The sequence below is a fragment of the Botryllus schlosseri genome, chromosome 15 (assembly GCF_051294905.1).
Source record: "Botryllus schlosseri isolate E-star chromosome 15, Bs_hap1, whole genome shotgun sequence".
Lineage (NCBI taxonomy): Eukaryota > Metazoa > Chordata > Ascidiacea > Stolidobranchia > Styelidae > Botryllus > Botryllus schlosseri.
In genome coordinates, this window is record NC_137250.1 from 11054764 (window position 1) to 11060466 (window position 5703).

At 41.5% G+C, this 5703-nt stretch overlaps 1 long non-coding RNA gene across 1 annotated transcript; it reads right to left on the minus strand.

Annotated features, from left to right (window-relative positions):
• Window positions 1–305: 305 nt before the first annotated feature.
• LOC145457480 (uncharacterized) lies at window positions 306–2546 on the minus strand. Its single transcript, XR_013920890.1, has 3 exons — window positions 2413–2546; window positions 1832–2337; window positions 306–765 (listed from the first exon to the last, which is right to left on the minus strand). It is a non-coding gene; the product is annotated as an uncharacterized LOC145457480 (long non-coding RNA).
• Between the last annotated feature and the right edge of the window lie 3157 nt (window positions 2547–5703).

A 5703-nucleotide genomic window follows, 5' to 3' on the forward strand; every position in this document is an offset into this window, starting at 1 on the left:
ATACACACTTTCGCTTATCAGACTGGATCCAGATTCGTAGTTTATCTGATAGGCCGAAGAAGCAGGGAGTAGTGTGCATGATTTTACCAGTTCCTTGCTAGGGGGATATTGGCAGGATTTATTTTGGCCGGAGTTGGATTCAGACTTTCTTCTGATACGGCCGGAGTCTGATCGAAGCCGGATTCCATTCTGAAGAAACAGGATCGTGATAGTACTAGGGAATTTGTCGATCTGCTGCCTCTCACTAATAGCTATAGTGTACAGCGACTATATTTGGGATCCACAAATAACATGGAACACTCGACTTCTTTATCATGACCAGACGATCGACTCATATTGCTTCATTTCATAACATTACGAATACATGGTATTGACCGTAGAAATGTCAAGTGTAGGCAAGATGCGGGTAAAATTAAAATTTCATGTAAGCAAACAGTCTCAAAAATAGGCGAATTATAGCCTATACGTCACCGTAACATCGTTAGAATCTTTGCTCGTATATGACGTAGCAAATAATGCCCGAAAGATAATAATTTGTCGTGGACTGAAAAGCTGTGATTACACCGCAGCATTATAGGCCGACGTCATCAATGTAGCTAATGCACTGAGAAATAACGAAGTTAATCCTAGTTGCCTGTAATAGGTAGCGTAGGCTCATAGCACAAACACTGATTGATTAGTCAATTGACGAAAATGGTATATTTTGTATTTAGCTTCTAGTTTTCATCACAGCGATATCCGACACAACAGAACAAAATGGTCTACCTCAGGGGTCACCAACCTTTTTGCAACCGAGGGCTACTTTTGCGTAATGATTGAAGCGGCGGGCTACTATTTACTCCCGCCGTTTACCCGTACCACACTGAATTACCGCTTTGATATTCATAGCACTGGGCAGGACTGGACATCATGTTATCTGTTTCCATAGCAGTCAGTGGGATGCTTAGCATTGTATGATATCAACTAGTGCGCTGTTCTCTGGTATGTAACTTGACACTGCAATTCTGAGTGATTGTTTCAGATGTGCATTGATTGAGCGTGTTTTGTGTTTGCTTTTGATGAAGTTCATGTCCGAAAAGGCTGATTCACAACGATAAGTTGAACCATAGACGATTGCAATCTTCATAGCTGCAGCGCACACACCACTGTACTTTTCCGTATCAACCATGAACCAAACGTTTGCTGCAGACTGAGGTGGGGGTCATTTTGCAGTGTTACAATTTCAATCTCCAACTGTTCAGCATCCAGAAATGACAAGATTGCATTATACCGGACAGCAGCAACGATTACAGAAAGTTAGAAACATGGTATATTAAACTGCGTTGAGTGTAACAGAAACAAGCTGTGCAAAAAGATGCAATACGTAATGGGTATACATATATTGAAAATCTGCTAGTACTTCACGGCTATCTGACTCCGAATAGTAATATTGTTTACTACTTTGGCATTGTCCTGGTCGTCGAGCTATCGTAACGGCACCCCCCACCATTTCAAGAAGACCTTGGACGGCATTCCGTCATGTCGCCTTCAGGCAATGCGCCTTATCTTGAATTTCCGGTGATTCTATCAAGTACATCTATATATTACTAATTGTAATAGAAGATATTTTCAAGTGTTTATATATGTAAGTTACATGTTAGTGTGTTTTAAACAAGAATAGGCTAGCTGAATCAATCAATCTATATATTTAAAAGCTCACTGGCAATAATCTGACGAATATTGGTAAATGCTGCTATTCCACCTATTTTTAAAATGAGCTCGCGGGCTACTCATCTAGTCCTCGCGGGCGACCTGGTGCCCGCGGGCACCGGGTTGGTGACCCCTGGTCTACCTTATAGTATCCTGCGCTATCGCATGTACTGAATGAACAACATTAACAGGTTGCAATTTCGATTGATATATAGGCATCAGGTTAGCATTTAGCAATTCAATACAAAAGATAAAGATACAGTATAGCCTACAATAAGAGGTACATATTGACTTCAAACAACATTGCATGACGCAAAGGAAGTGGTTTATACTGCTCAGTGTTCACGAAACAACACTTTTACGGGATGAAAATCGCGATGATACGTAGGCTATATGCTTCCAGAAAATGTTTGGTCAATTGCATTGTCGCCATTTCAGCACATCGGCTTGCCTTGCACCATCCCTTCAGCAAATAGGTGCGGCAGCTGAACGCCTCTGAGCAGAATGTCTCCCAGTCCTTTGCAAGGATTGATACAAACTGTGAATGGTAGTATGAAGACATAGAGGCCGGCAAGTATTCCTGCCACCGGCCAACCGATGAAGATGAGCCCCAATAACCATAACAACGACCATAAAAAGTTTGCCATCCTGTCAGACAAGATTTACATAAATTAATGTCATGTAAGCTACACGATCATCATCTGACATAAAATCTGCAGTTACCTTGGATGTAGCCTATGTATAATGTATATAAACTACGCGCTGCTCTACACCGCTTCAAGACAACGCAGCTTGATGCATGAATTAATACATCATATAGCACTCGCCACCGTGACAGGAAATTGCCGTGTTGCGGACACGTGACTGCAAGCAGTCAGTTTTTACGTAGAGGTTACGCGTGTTACGTTATCCGAGTTGTCAACTGCCTAATTTGCCACTATACGTCGATCGTTCGATGTACGATATCAAAAGACAGAACCGCCCGACCGATGAAACAAACCTCGGCCCGACGGACGAACACCGGGTCAGCGTCTGTATCATAAGCAAACGGTGTATGGACGAGTGAACGTTCAATCAATTCTCCAAAGTTTTAGAATGAAAACTGTTAGTTCATCATATGAGCGTGACAGCCCCGCGGACAATCCTTTCCCATGCACGATTTACAGTCTAGGGTTACCATATTTATGATTCGGGAAAGAAGACCAAATCAGGAAAGTTAATCAAGACTGAAAACAGCCGATTTTGCTATTTTTGCTCGAAAATTTGTGGGGTTGACTAAAAAAAGTCATCACGTTCGGTCTACTCCACTCTTTACCCACTTTTTAAATGTAGTGGTGGTGACTAAAAAATGGTCGTCACTTTCAATGACTCCCGCCGAATGACCCGCTCGAACGTCCGTAGTAGCTATTTAGCGTCATTTAATCCGATTTTCAGCCGAATCAGTCCATTATCCTAGCTGTAAAAGCTCTAAAGGAGGACGAAGTTTCAAAAAGGAGGACAATTAGGCGTCCTCAGAGGACATTTCCAAAAGCCTGAAAAATGAGGACAAATCCTCCTAAAGGAGGACGTATGGTAACCCTAAGCTATCTATCTGATGCTCCTATCATGATAGGCCTATATATTTGATCACCGGCTACTCGCGACTGCGTGTTCGAGGTGTCATTACAGTCGATCTTATACTAAACATTCCTCGCATCACATAGAGCACCTCGAGGTGGTCAAATACGCAGTTCATACTTTCATTGCCCTGACCAGATTTTAATTTGTAGGCTACACTACACTAGCTTTCGATTAGGACAAGTTTCATTACATCTGAGCGCTCGGATCACCAGCAATGGAACTACTAGGTGGTTTTAGCTGGCTGCTGCTGGTTTTAGCAGGCTCAGCAGTAGATGTCCCTGCGTATTCAAGTGTGACGATTGGGCTGAGCAATGAGCATTAAGCAATGAGCATCTATCACAGGGGTTGGTAAACTATACGGCCCGCGGGCCGCATGCGGCCTGCAACACCGTTTTGTGCAGCTCGTGAATGCCTCAAGAAGCGTTGTAAAAATATCGATAAAATCTGTACTAAAAGTCAAATTACTGTAGCTAATTGAATAAATTTTTCTTAATAATTTCAACCTGATATAAGTTCTACCATATAGGCGGCCCCGGTTCGTTTCCCGTCGGAGGTTTATCGGGCTCCTCTTCCCCCTCCGTTGCCGTTCTCAAGGCGACAAAAAAGTCCAGAAATTGACCGGACGAAAGAAAGCACTCACAAGGAATGGAAAGAGCTAGAAAGGGCCGATAGGCTTTAAAAATATCAACATCGAAAAAGACCTGTGACGGCGGGCACTCTAGGCCGAGGTGGGTGCAGAGGTGGTCAGTAACGAAGTAGGCCTACTTCTACTTTTTCGAATTACTCAAGTAGTTTTCCTCTACTTCTGGTACTTACTCAAGTAGGTCTTCTTTTCGCTACTTCTACTTCTACTTCGTAATATATTTTAAACTACTTACTTACTTTACGCTATTTTCAGTTTGTCAAATAGAAGTAGTTTAATCCCCCAATAAGAAAGATAGCCTAAGGACTTTCGGGGCTGTTTCACGTAGTACCAATATTCAATTTTCATAAAAGTCATGTAATACCTAGAATTTTCGTTTCGCTTCGAGCACAGTAAATATGGAGTGACAAATATGTTTTAACGAAAGTATCGCTGAAAATAATTTAGATACCGCGGGTGGCGTGGTTCCGTTCACACCGCATTGTCGGCTATATCAAATATTTCATCACAGTAAGTATGACCCCCCATAACGTTTGAAACTACCGTTTCACAATCTAGCACTTGCCTATTATACCTAGCAGCCCATGACGTGTCCTAATCTGGAAAAGTGGACTTTGACTTTTTTACCGTTAGACCTGTTTTAGCAGACCACCGTTAAAACTTTTTGGACAAAAGACATGAAATATATTTTCCGCTTTTTAGAAATAGTATTCGTATTTTTATTTCAATTACGAGTATTATAGGTTGAGTTCTGATTATAGTTTCAGTTCATTTGTCTGAAGAACATACATGTTGAAGTATAAAAGCAAGAATAGTAATGCCTTATATTTTCGGAAAATAAAGCTATACACCCTATAGCATTTTTACGATCTGCCATATATTAAATTACCGTACACTAATCGCGCAAAGTGTTCAAACTGTATCCGACACAACTTCTCCGTATTGCTCTTCGAATGAACTAGGGGCCTTAAGTAGTATTATACACGGTAACGAGGCGCGCCCCAATCAGCGTCGAGTATTTGATCACGTGACATCTGTTAGCCAATCAGAATGCAGAACGAAGTGGGTGTGGTTCCAATACGAGAGAGGTTTTGGTTGTGTGAGAGATGGCATAGTTCCAGTCCAGTAACGCTGAGATATTTATTACGTCATTGCGTAAGTTGATTACCTATAATTGCGTATTGCAGCATGTGTATAATGATTACGTCATTATACGTCATTGCGTAAGTTGATTACCTATGATTGCGTATTGCACCATATTCATGATTACGTCACAAGCGTAGTTGATGCTCACTGTTATCTTCAAAACCATGGAATTATTGCGAGTATCACCTGCGCTCACTGAAGAAAAGGATGAAATTATATCCACGGCATATTCCTTAGCTAGAAATTTTATCATGTATGAAATCGACGGCTCAAGCGTTAAAGCAAATACACAGGTGGAGAAAACCTTACGACGAGTTGTTACTGAAATATTTGAGCGATATCGAACTATCCTAAACGCAGTCTCCAAGCGCCTTCGTTATAGTGAAGTCAATGAGAAATATAAAGAACATTCACCCATTGAGCGAATGTTCCTGATGATAGCCGATGAAATATTCAAAGATAGTCAAGAAAATTGGGGTCGGATTGTGTCTCTTTATGTGCTTGGCGGCATTCTTGCTCGCAATAACGAGGCTGCGCATAACGGCAGGGATATAGATGCTATCATACAGACACTCGGGAATTACATTGCTACTAAAAAACGAAAG